General features: G+C 41.1%; 1 protein-coding gene across 1 annotated transcript in view; it reads left to right on the top strand.

The window, feature by feature from the left end:
* Positions 1-3,646: 3,646 nt before the first annotated feature.
* LOC122812319 (regulator of G-protein signaling 8-like) overlaps positions 3,647-13,863 on the top strand; it is a 511,190-nt gene continuing 500,973 nt past the window's right edge. The window contains exon 1 of the mRNA XM_044084724.1: positions 3,647-4,049. The gene's annotated coding sequence lies outside the window, so the exon portion shown is untranslated. The remainder of the gene's footprint in view (positions 4,050-13,863) is intronic.

Here is a 13,863-nt window from a genome sequence, read left to right as displayed (position 1 = left end):
AGACAAAGAGTGGGGAGTGGTAAGATAAGGCCAGAACCTGCCAAAGTGGAAGCCATTTAGGCATGGCCTGCACCTGTTACTAAAAAGCACATGAGGGCATTTTTAGGGACAGCAGGGTACTACAGAAAGTTTGTCCCCAGTTATAGTACCATAGCTGCTCCACTCACAGACCTGACAAGAAAGAACAGGCCAGATAAGGTAGTGTGGACCCCAGCATGTGAGCAGGCATTCCAGAAGCTTAAAGAAGCTTTGGGAGGACCCCGTGTGTTAGCCAGTCCAGATTACAGCAAATAATTTGTTGTGCAGGTGGATGCTTCAAACCATGGGGTGGGGGCTGTACTTAGCCAGATTTTTTCAGAGGAAGAAGAGCACCCAATGGTTTATCTCAGTCGTAGGCTCCAACCCAGGGAGGAATGCTATGCAGCTGTAGAAAAGGAATGTCCAGCCATAGTGTGGGCATTGCAGAAACTTCATCCTTATCTGTATGGAAGGAAATTCACTGTTATGACAGATCACAACCCCTTAACATGGTTAAACAGAGCCAGCCAGCAAAATGTCAAGTTGCTAAGATGGAGCCTAGGGTTGCAAGCATATGGTATGTCAGTGTAGCACAGCAGTGGGAGTAGCAATGCCAATGCAGATGGGCTGTCAAGACAGTGAATGGGGTGGGTATACTCAGATAGTCCTGACCCTCTCAAGTGGCATTCTTAAGGGGTCACTTGAAAAACTAGCTTGAGTTCTCTGGGGGGGGGTGTGAAGACTGGTAGAGAAGGGTGAAGGCTGCCAGCCTAGTTAGATAGAATTGTGCAGGTAATTCTGTCATTTGTAAATATAAATGTAAACGACGGGCTTGTTGTCTTAAATGTAAAGAAATACTGTTACATGTGGAACTGGAAATAAATGTGACAACAGTGCATTCTACTGACCAAAGTAAAGCATGTGGTGACCCTTTGAAGTAGACAGTGGTGCCGAAAAGTCTAGATGAAGAAATTATTTCTATTGTTTTAACCAAAAGTTAAATTGCTAGATTTAAACATGCAAATGTATTTTTATTGCTCTGCTCCTGACCAGCTGCAAAATAACAAAAGGAGGTGTAAAAGAATGTAGATGCAGTTTCTGTTGGCCTGGGAACACCAGGAAAGTGCAAAACATGATGTAATGTTTATCAGAACTGCAATAGTAATTTAAACAGAGAGAATCAGAAGGCACTAAGCATTTTTGTCTTGATCATCCAACTCACAGCATTGCCTCTTGCTCATATGTAAGTTATCTTAGACTTATGTTTTATTTTAGTGATAGCTAGAAGCTAGGAAAATTAGACTAAGTGTTTTTCTGTGATGTCAGAACTGTACTACTGAATTATTTTAAGTATTTCTGTGTGATCTCTGAACTCTTGACTAGCACTGACTGTGTAGTAGAAAGTATTGTCTTGTGGTTTTAATTATTTTTTTATTAAATATTTAACACCTTTTAACTGTGGCTGGTTTGTGTAGAGATAATTTAAGCTCTAGAGTACATTGCATATTTATAGACTTTTCTGTCCAAGTCACTCCAAATAAGCTCTGACTGATTAATCACACTACCAATTGGATAATAATATTGCACAGTATAAATTGGACACCCTTTTATGGGCCTTTGAGTAGCTGGTAAATATTAGCTGGGTGGTAGCCAGTGGTACTACCGTATAGTCTGTGTAAATTGGGCACAGCTGGAAAACCTGTGCCAGCCTTCCCCAGAAGTGTCTGTGTGGTTGTGTAAACTCTTATCTCAAAGTGTGTGTGTGTCAGCTACTTGGGCAGGGGCACGAAGCACTGGTTAGACAGATAGGGTGCTGGAGATTTTAGCTTGCCCAGCTAGGCTGAGATCTGTACCCTATAGCTGTGCCAGTGGGGAGTCTTACTGGGGACCTGCGGAGCAAGGGAGCGACCAGCCCTGGACTGATTGTGATCTCTGTGTGCTCTTAAGGGAAATTGCACTTACTGTGTGTATTTGTTATCCTTTCCTCATATATGAGATGCCCTCTCTGGTGTTAGTGGTGAGGATTGAGGCTCCTTGATTGCTGGGCCAGGGCACGGGCATCACAGGGTCTATATTATAAAATCAAACATTTAGGTTGTCGACCATCTAAACAGCAAAAGCTGAAAACCGCAAATGACCATTTCCGCTAATTTTTTCACAAAGAAATAATTTGCTTGGCCGGTAGACAGCAAAACAAACTTTCAAACTGTAATGTGCCCCCCATACTTCCTCTACCTATATATACCAACTCCAAGATCGCTCTACACTGGGGAAAAGTGCAAATTCCCGATAACAGCCAAGCAAATTTTTTCCCTGTGAAAAAAATTGTGTAAGTGGCCATTCACGGTTTTCATCTTTCACCATTTAGGTGTCAACGTTTAGGTGTTCAACAACCTAAACGTTCAATTTTATAATATAGACCGTGTGTGTGTGTGTGTGTGTGTGTGTGTGTGTGTGTGTGTGTGTGTGTGTGTGTGTGTGTGTGTGTGTGTGTGTGTGTGTATGTGTGTGTGTCTGTTTTTTAGGGGGGGGGCTACAACCCTTTCATCCAGCATTTCCACAGTGGACATTCATCAGAATAGGCTGTGGTTGTCCTTTTTTTTATTATTAATAATGTATACACAGTGGTAATATTAAGACAAAGTCATTCCAAGCTAGTGAGTTGCACAATGCTTAATGGTTAGAGGAACAGGCAGGAACAATGAAATTGAGATGGATATATAATGATGAAGATAAAATAGAGGGAGAGTGAAAGAAAGAGATAAACTAAGACAGCAGAAGACAGCGAGACAGATAAGGCGGGCATATCTGAATGCAAAAAAATAAAAATATATGCAGAACTCATTATCATATTTTTTATAAATGCTGTATCCGACACAAAAAGTATCATCACAAAAGAAAGTTCATAACCGCCTTTAAACATGGCCTAGCAACACGAGATATAATCAGAGGTGAGACTTAAAAATGACAAAAAAGAAAGAAAATAATGAAAGAAAATGTATTTTCTACAGAAAAGGAACAAACTTTCTTAGGATGACGCGGTGAGTTTCAAATTATGTCACAATGTAGACAGCACCTCTGTTTCTACAGCTATGCATTCTGACCCTTCAATTATCATACATACTGGGAAAAGAAATGTTGGTGTGGGTCCTCCTTCAGAAACGCTCAAAGATTTCAGAGAATTCAAAGTAAAAATTGGCAATCAGCAAAAGATTCACTGAAAGAGATGAAAATATTGCTTGTATACTTCATCACATGTTATGGAGACTTACACATCTAACTCAAAGTGGGTGACCTGCAAGAAAAATACAACTTAGCATGCACTGAACATGTTAAACAGTCAGTGCAAAATAGGAAGGATATGAACAAAAAAAGAATTATAAAACATGTCACGTAAGCCTAGACCTAGCAGAAATTACATAATGTGATGCTGCTATGGTAACATCAGACAGACCTCAGAAACAGCCATCCCCTGAAAATCTGTGTATACATTAGTCCATGCTTCCCCAATGCACGAATTCACAGCAGAGGATTCCTTAGATGTATCTGCCTCGGCTTCTGTGTTGCCATGGTTACCATAGCCAGCTTCCCAGGACAGCCATTGGCTGCTATTTAAAGAAAATTGTCTGAAAAGGAGACAGCAGATAAAGGCTTTTTTTTTTTTTTTGAATGTAGATGTGAATAGTTATCATAAAAATAGAAGACACTTAAAAACACCACACAATATTAATACAGAGTTTTTCATTTATTACTATGCTTTTTTCCACTGAAGTTTCATTTCAGCCTCTGTTACCCAAGAAAATTTCAAGGAAATGACCTTCTTCCATGCTCAGAAAAACTATTCCTAAAAACTAATACTAATTATTCATCCGTGATGACAAGTGTGTGTAGGAGAAGATGGGAGGAAGCTCCGATTAGTATCTCTGCTGTTCTCATGCTAATAACATCAAGTTGGATTATCGGAAGCAACCCTGGAAAGAGTAACCATTGACTGGCAGCGGCAAAAGAAGAACACATGGACGACTGCACGGGTATGAGTTCTCCAATATGAGCTCTTAGATCATCTTTGTTTCTTCATCATCCTTGGCAAATCCTACTTAGGTTAAACAGGTTAAGATTTCCAACAGGGAGAGTGTAATTGTGATAGGGTCAGCAAAAGTCTGAACTAAAAGGGAATCCAGTGCTGAATGTTGTAAATAGAATGAGAGAGAATGCCCTTTAATATACTACATATGCTACAAGTTAAAAGGAAAATACAAACGAAAGAAGGTCCTATGTGACCAATAAAGTCCTGAAATATCTTTTACCCAGAACAGTGTTAGGGAGGAATCACTACAGGATAGGAAATTCTATTATCTGCTGAAAGCAAAGAGTCTGTTAACAGTAATCTGTAACACCTAGCGTATCTGCTGTGGTCTGCTGAGCAGGAAAGAGACAGGGTTAACAGAAACAAAGTACTTGGTCTGTATAACAGGAACAGTGTGAAAGGGGAGGTAAATGAGTCAAGTTACTATAAATACAAGATTTTCTGGCCTCAGAATCTGCAGATATACTAAGGTTGCACTATGCATCATAGCCTAGATTTTCTTTCATTGAAATATAACTGAAAAAAATGCAAGACATCATTGTCAGAAATCTTTAAAATGTAATGCTTAATTAATTAAGTAGTTACTGGTAGTTAATTAGTTAAATAGTTAGAAAATAAGTCAGAAGGATGTATTGAATGCACCTGTTTAACTGATTATAAGATTAAAATTGATGATTTATCCTGAAGTGATGTTTAAATGCTGTCTGAAAGACTAATAACCAAAGAAGAAAATACCTGTACCTCTTATCTGTATTGTGGCACATTACTTATGTAGGGCCTTGACAAGAGAGGGATACCTGCTGGCAGGTATGACAGGAACAGGGTCGCAGTAATGTGCAACAGAAACCAGGTTTTCAATGAGCTGGAACCCAGACATAATGTAGCCATCCGTAGCAGAAATAATCTGCCCAGAAAACTGTGCTAACTGTGAAAAGATCCCAGAAGGGTAAGGCATGGTGACATGTTATAAAAAAGATCCTTAATAAGATGGGACATGGCTGCAGCTCAGCACAGTCAGTAAAATCTGATGAGTATTTGTGGATGTGCAGGAATGCATGACCAAGAAAAATAGGAAACACATATCCAGGCTAAAAAACAAGTATGAAGGAAGCATTCATTACAGGTAAATAACACGTTACCAGCTCATCAATAATCCATTAAAACAAAGAGCCTGCTGAATTCCATAACTGTGAAAAAAGGATTGGGGGTATATAACAAGGGAAGCCCAACTGCTACTCAGTAAGGCAGGGTTACCAGTAAATTGTATTTGGGACAGAGTCAAAATATCCCAGTCTGTAAATGATACAGGGTCACAAGCATTCTTTAGTGCAAATATGATCACCAGCAGCTTATAACCGAAACAGGATTACCAACATCTTTCGTAAGGTATGGTTTCAGCAATAAGATATGGAAGAGAAAGGGTCAATCGCAGAGTCTGTGAAAGAAATAGTGTCACCAGGAGCCTGCAGCAGAATAAGATCACCAGAGCCCTACGGGAGGATTAGTCACATCTTACTTGTCATAGCTATACAGTTATTTATTGATTGATTGATTTATTGATTAACTGTTTGTTTATTAATTCCAAGTACACAATGAATATACATTAAATACAAAGAAAGGCGTGTAGTCTGGAAAGAAAACACAGTGCTTAAATTTTCAAGAGTTCAGATTGCATATATCATAAATCTAGGAAAATAAAATTTATGGATAACAAATGACTATATTTGTGATTATAGGCTATTTACATGAGCATCTCAAAAACAAACAAAAATGTCGATGGTAGAATTAGTAACATATATAAATAGGTTGGAAGTAAAGTATATATATATATATATATATATATATATATATATATAATATGGGTCTAGGACACATGCTCGACTAGCATATGTCCGAATCACAAACATCGAACACACATACATAAAAGCGCTTATCAAAAAGCGCTTCCATGTATGTGTAGTTCAAAAAAAAAAAATGTACGTTTTTGCAGGAGGGCTTCACCCCCCACACACCCCCTACTTTATTATTCTCACTCCGACATCGCACTACAGTGAGGAAAAGGGAATTTTCCCTTACCTGCACTGTAGTCCGATCTGCAAAACAGGTACACATACACGGAAGCGCTTATCGATGTTAAGCGCTTTCATCTATGTGTGTTCGAAGTTTTGTGATTCGGACATATGCTAGTCGAGCATGTGTCCGGATTCCATATATATATGTTTGTGTGTGTGTGTGTGTGTGTGTGTGTGTGTGTGTGTGTGTGTGTGTGTGTGTGTGTGTGTGTGTGTGTGTGTGTATGTATGTATATATATATATATATATATATATATATATATATATATATATATATATATATATATATATATATATACCCACACACACACACACACACATATATATTTAAAAATACATATACGTACATACACACATACATATGTGAATCTATATACATGCATATGCATTTCTACATACATATACACATTTATATATCATTATATATAAACATCTGGTCAACATTTGCTGTCATTCGTGTAGCACAGCTGGCGGTGTTGTTACACATAGCAAAAGATTCTGCAGTTCAATTTTCAGTTGGGATGCCTTCTGTGCATTGTTTGCATATCCCCCCATGTGGAATTGCTCTGGGTACCCTGGTTTCCTCCCACATTCCAAAGACATGCAGCAGGTAGATTGGACACTGTAAACTGGCCATAGGTGTGAGTGTGCATGCATGTGTGAGGTATAGGAACACAGCTGTGGCTGGAATATTCACCTGATGGTATGAAAAGTGTCTCTAGATGATTGTCAACATTTATTTGCAAGAATGGGAAAAGGGGTTGTGGACGGATGGACGTGTATTTTAAAGGTTAATGTTTATGGGCAAACAACCCACTTATGCTGAACTGACAAGCTCAAAACAAGGCCAAAACACACCATGTCTACAGCTAGTGGTGTTTGGCTTTATTGGCCTGAATGTCCCCATATAAATTTAAAAAGTAAATATTTACATTTACATTTTACATTTACATTTGTTGACCGGGCTAGTCTAGCTGGATACATGTCCTTTTTCAGTAGAGGCCCGGGGAGAAAAGCTCCCACAGTTAACAGTAGTATCACCAAACAATTAGATACAATAAACTACATTAATATAATAATAACACAAATAACAACATCTAAATATACAAGCTGATAGTTTGGTAGGCATTTTTTGAGATGATCATATGACATAGATACATGTGGAGGTAGAAAAGTACTAGAATAAAGCTTGAGAGGCAGAACAGAGATTAGGTACTGATAGACCTATTAGGATTAGTCAGGGTTGGAACATGGGCATAACCATTGAGACTTAAGTAATTCTCTGAGATTAGTTTTGAATAGATTGAGTGAGGTCATGAGCCTGAGGTTGTTGGGAAGGGAATTCCATAGCTTTCCAATGGAGTTAGCATAAAGAGCATCGCCACCCATGTTATTAGATTTGATGGTTAGTATCTGAATACTGTTTGAGGATCGAAGGCTACTTAAGTTGGTGTAGGGGGTCAGGATTTTGCTCAGCAAGGGGGTTTTCTCTGGTTGATTAATTATTTTGAATGCTTCGGTGAGTTGGTTTAGTTTAAGAAGATTGGGCAGTTCCAGCCAGCCTAGTTTCTTGAGGTTGAGGCAATGGTGGGTACGATAGGGTGTGCCTGTTACAAATCTGGCAATATGATGGTAGGTGGTAGAGGTTATTAAGCTCACGTTTGTTGAGGAATGATAGTATCGGTGAGGCATATAGTAGGGTGGAAAGGAGATGGGTACGAGCAATGGTTAATTTAGCATGAGGAGTAAGAAAGTTCTTGATTCTGTACATAGAGCCAAGTTTCTTGTTAACTGACTTAATGGTTTGGGCAATGTGCATGTCGAATTTAAGCTTGTGGTCAATAGTGACACCTAATAGTTTGGTATAGGGACGGGCTCAATGATGGTGCCATTAAAGGATTCCACAAAGAAGGTCCTCGGATTGTCAGGAGGCGGTTCTTGAGGTACTGGATTGGTGGATGTGGGGAAAAATAGAAGTAACTTGGTTTTAGTCGGGTTGAGTATGAGTTTCCGGTCGGAGAACCATTTTTCAACTTTAGCGAAACATTGTTGGGTGGCTGCTTGGAGATTCTGAAGAGACCGATCAGAACAGATCAGGGTTGAGTCATCTGCATATTGAATGCAGGTGGCTCTGGGGATGACTGTGTGGAGATCATTTATGAAAACAGAAAAGAAGGGGACCAAGTATGGAGCCCTGTGGAACACCAATGTTGTTTGAGAGCAGGTGAGATAGACTATTTTGCCATTGGACTGCTTGTTGCCTACCAGTGAGGTAATCCTTAAACCAGCTTAGGGCTGAGTTGTCAAGATGGAGGATTTGTAGGGTGTGTAGTAATAGCTGATGGTTAACCATATCGAAAGCATTCGATAGGTCGAGAAAGAGAGCAGAGGATGTTAGTTTTTTGTTACGGTTACTATTGACTGAGTCGACAAAGGAGAGGAGGGCAGTGGTTGTACTATGGTGGGGGCGGAAGCCATGCTGGGTTATAGACAGGAGATTATTGAGGGTGAGGTAGTGTAGGAGTTGTTTGTGAACACACCGTTCCATTATTTTAGCTATTGGAGACAATATTGCAATGGGTCTATAGTTAGATATTTCTGTGGAGGAACCTCCTTATGAAGTGGAATGATGTATGAAATTTTCCAAATGGGGGGGATGGTAGCCTCAGTTATAGATCTATTAATCAGGATTGATATAGGATAGGCAATGACATCAGACGATATTTGTAGGTATTCCGCTGGGAGGCGATTGGCCGCTAGGGTGGACGGTTTCAGTTTTTAATAGTACGAATATAGGAGGTAGAAACTGGTTGTAAGTTAAAGGAGAGAGGAGGTGTGTCATCAGGAAGAGTTAAGGAGGGGGAAGAGGTAGGTAGATGATTGGCTAAGGACTGGATGGTCTCAGTAAAGAAAGTGTTAAAGGTGTTTGCTACCACTTCTGGTTCTTGACCAGTGAGATTCTCAGGGGTTGGGGTAGTTGATTTACCAGGATGGAGGAGGTTATTAAAACCAGCCCAGAACTTTTTTGGGTTAGTCTGGTGTTTGTCCTGGAGGTGACAGAAATACTGTTTTTTGTCACGAGTTATGTCCGATTTCGTAGAGTTTCTTAGTTATTGAAATAAAGTATGGTCTAGGGGAGTTTTGGTAGCTCTCCATTTGTGCCAAGCCTGGTCGCGGAGTTTAATTTTTGTTTTGGTTTCTCTTGTTAACCAGGGAGCTATGCGGTCTTTGGTTCTAATTTGTCGGTTTGGGGCATGAGAGTGGAGAATGTTTAAGAATGTGTCATTGAAGTATGACACGCTCTCGGCTAGGGGTAGAGTATTTAGGATAGACCAATTGCAGGATTTTAGTTCCGCAAGGAATAGTTCTGGGTTAAACTTTTTTCTATTTCTAACAAGTTTGCATAAGGGCGGGTTGGTACAAGAAAGTTTGTGTTTTAAAATGTAAGTGACAAGGTGGTCACTAAGGTCATTAGGGAGGGTACCAGTGGTATAGTTGTTCGGATCTTTATTGGTGAGAATCCAGTCAATTGTGCTCTCTTTTTGCTGGGTATTACCAATTCTAGTTGGAGATGTAATATTTTGGGAGAAGCCATATAGATTGATTGGTTGGGGATTTGACTTGGCGGAGCAGTGGGACCAGTCAATATTGAAATCCCCCAGTACTATAGTTTCTTGAGGGTAGTTGGTGGCTAACCAACTTAAAGTTTGCTCTAGGTTTTCAAGGTTCTTCCCTGGTGGAATATAGATTACAACAAGATTGATGCATTTTTGGGTGTTAATGCAAATCTTTAGTGCAATAAGTTCTGTGTTAGAGACCTGGGGAGGATGCAGTGGATTCCTAATGATGTTAAATCTGTTCTTAAACATTACAGCTATTCCTCCGCCCCTTTTGGTTATTCGATCCATCCTTAAGATATTATAGCCAGGTGGGAGAATTTCTTCATCCTTTGTGGCAGGTTTGAGCCATGTTTCAGATAGGCACAAGATATCTGGGGGATGTGTGGCTATCATAGCATGTAAGCTATGTACTTTATTGTTTATGCTTCTCAGGTTAAGGTGAAAGATGAGGAGGGAGTTAGTAGGAGCTTGGGGTAATGTTGAGGTGACAGAATCACAATTGGTGGTAGGGCCTGGATTCGGGTGAATGTCACCATGTTGGGTAATACATTGTTTTAGGTGCTCTAGGAATCTATGGAGTTTGCATAGTAATTTGAGGTGAGATTTATTTTTGGTTGAGCTAGGGTAGTGAAGGGTTAGATGAGTTTTATAGAGACCTAGTGTTTTTGCAGGGTGGAGAGAGGGTACTATTGTGTTAGGGGGAAAGTGTGTATGTGTGGTAGTGTGAGCCTTGGGAAAGGGAATTCCTAAGAGTGTTTGGTGTTCGTATCTTGATAGAAGGTACAAGATAAGAAGAAGTAAAGTTAGTGAAGAGATGAAGGAATACATAGTTTTGACCATGATGATAAGAAAGAGGTAGCTTGTGGGATGGATGAAAAGGAGGGGGTACTGAATTTTTTTGGGAGTTGGCGAGGAGTGAGGGAGGAGGAGTTGTAAATTGGAGGACAGGTGTGATAGGGAGGGAGAAAGGGTGGGATGGGCTAGATATAACTATAAATTTAGGGGTAGTGGGGGCGGGTGGGATATGGGGGCAGGGTGGGGTGCGGAGCGAGCCCGAGCGAAGCGAGGGCAAAGCGGAGCGGGGAATACACCTACTGGGAGTTTGCAGGGCCTTAGAGGCAGCCAGTTGTAAGTATGAGGTCAGGTGAAGAATAGCACCTTCTAGGATGCAAAGACCTGTAGTTTTGGCAGCCTAGTGTTTGGTTGCCAGTAGATTTGTAAGGTACTGTTTGTTTTCCTGCCTGCAAGACGCTAACCTGGTAAGTACACTAAAAATATGGGTATTTCCTTTACCCTAGAGTCCTTTTCAGTGAAAGTAGATGGGAAGTTTAAGGTTTGTGCATTCGCACCGCCGATGCCAAGAACCTGGGAGCCACGCGGTGTACTGTAGTGGGGGGGGTTCCTAGAATGAGAGAAAGGAGAGATACCACTTTTAAATGACACGTTACATGCACTAGCTAGATATTAGTAACGACAGTGATATGTAGCAGGCTACTGTATTTAGAGTTAGATAGAGGTAGGCAGTAGGGGAGAGGTATAGATGTTAGTATGCAGTACCCTTCTACATCAAACTACACTTTAGGATTGTAAAAACAGTTGGTGCATAGGCAAAATACATTCGTGTTAGCATCCTGGCCCAGATAAAACACTGAAAGCAAACAATTACATCTGGTATCTTTGGATTAAGCAAGGAACGCCAGTATCAACATCTACACGTGTAACCTATAGGCGTGCTTATCTTGCGACTGCTAGACATACACTCTACACAGAGAATAATCTTATCATTAACACTAGTAATAGTCAGCTATGCCACACTCAGTAGTCTATGCAAGTATGCTAGTAGCAATTTGAATATGTTCCTATTCAAGTTAGTTATGACTATTTAAAAGTGGAGAAGTCTGTCGCTAAATCTGTAAATGTTAAGCACTACAAGAACAATACAGTGCAGAGTAAAACACAGCTTTATGATGTTAGTAGTAGTTTTAAACTTAAAGCACCTATAACAACGCCAACCCTACAAGAACAATACAGTGCAGAGTATAACACAGATTTCTGATGATAGTACTAGTTAAAACTTAAACTAAAAACTTAAATTTAAAGTAATAGGCATTCAGAAGCCTTGTAGCTGAAACACTGTTATGTCCTTAAGGCAGACCTCTCAGCTGTCCCTGTTGTGGACACTGATATGTCCTTAAGGCAGACCTCTCAGCTGTCCCTATTGTGGACACTGATATGTCCTTAAGGCAGACCTCTCAGCTGTCCCTATTGTGGACACTGATATGTCTTTAAGGCAGACCTCTCAGCTGTCCCTATTGTGGACATTGATATGTCTTTAAGGCAGACCTCTCAGCTGTCCCTATTGTGGACATTGATATGTCCTTAAGGCAGACCTCTCAGCTGTCCCTATTGTGGACACTATGTCCTTAAGGCAGACTTCTCAGCTGTCCCTATTGTGGACACTGATATGTCCTTAAGGCAGACCTCTCAGCTGTCCCTATTGTGGACACTGATATGTCCTTAAGGCAGACCTCTCAGCTGTCCCTATTGTGGACACTATGTCCTTAAGGCAGACCTCTCAGCTGTGCCTATTGTGGACACTGATATGTCCTTAAGGCAGACTTCTCAGCTGTCCCTATTGTGGACACTGATAGGTCCTTAAGGCAGACTTCTCAGCTGTCCCTATTGTGGACACTGATATGTCCTTAAGGCAGACCTCTCAGCTGTCCCTATTGTGGACATTGATATGTCCTTAAGGCAGACCTCTCAGCTGTCCCTATTGTGGACATTGATATGTCCTTAAGGCAGACCTCTCAGCTGTCCCTATTGTGGACATTGATATGTCCGTAAGGCAGACCTCTCAGCTGTCCCTATTGTGGACACTGATATGTCCTTAAGGCAGACCTCTCAGCTGTCCCTATTGTGGACATTGATATGTCCGTAAGGCAGACCTCTCAGCTGTCCCTATTGTGGACATTGATATGTCCTTAAGGCAGACCTCTCAGCTGTCCCTGTTGTGGACACTGAAATGTCCTTAAGGCAGACCTCTCAGCTGTCCCTATTGTGGACATTGATATGTCCTTAAGGCAGACCTCTCAGCTGTCCATATTGTGGACACTGATATGTCCTTAAGGCAGACCTCTCAGCTGTCCCTATTGTGGACATTGATATGTCCTTAAGGCAGACCTCTCAGCTGTCCCTATTGTGGACACTTATATGTCCTTAAGGCAGACCTCTCAGCTGTCCCTATTGTGGACACTATGTCCTTAAGGCAGACCTCTCAGCTGTGCCTATTGTGGACACTGATATGTCCTTAAGGCAGACTTCTCAGCTGTCCCTATTGTGGACACTGATATGTCCTTAAGGCAGACTTCTCAGCTGTCCCTATTGTGGACACTGATATCTCCTTAAGGCAGACCTCTCAGCTGTCCCTATTGTGGACATTGATATGTCCTTAAGGCAGACCTCTCAGCTGTCCCTATTGTGGACATTGATATGTCCTTAAGGCAGACCTCTCAGCTGTCCCTATTGTGGACATTGATATGTCCGTAAGGCAGACCTCTCAGCTGTCCCTATTGTGGACACTGATATGTCCTTAAGGCAGACCTCTCAGCTGTCCCTATTGTGGACATTGATATGTCCGTAAGGCAGACCTCTCAGCTGTCCCTATTGTGGACATTGATATGTCCTTAAGGCAGACCTCTCAGCTGTCCCTGTTGTGGACACTGAAATGTCCTTAAGGCAGACCTCTCAGCTGTCCCTATTGTGGACATTGATATGTCCTTAAGGCAGACCTCTCAGCTGTCCCTATTGTGGACACTGATATGTCCTTAAGGCAGACCTCTCAGCTGTCCCTATTGTGGACATTGATATGTCTTTAAGGCAGACCTCTCAGCTGTCCCTATTGTGGACATTGATATGTCCTTAAGGCAGACCTCTCAGCTGTCCCTATTGTGGACACTATGTCCTTAAGGCAGACCTCTCAGCTGTCCCTATTGTGGACATTGATATGTCCTTAAGGCAGACCTCTCAGCTGTCCCTATTGTGGACACTGATATGTCCTTAAGG

Source organism: Protopterus annectens, chromosome 9.part0 (assembly GCF_019279795.1).
Source record: "Protopterus annectens isolate FY-2018-M chromosome 9.part0, PAN1.0, whole genome shotgun sequence".
Taxonomy (NCBI): domain Eukaryota; kingdom Metazoa; phylum Chordata; order Ceratodontiformes; family Protopteridae; genus Protopterus; species Protopterus annectens.
Note: the sequence above shows the minus strand (reverse complement) of the source record. Positions and strands in the feature narration are given on the sequence as shown.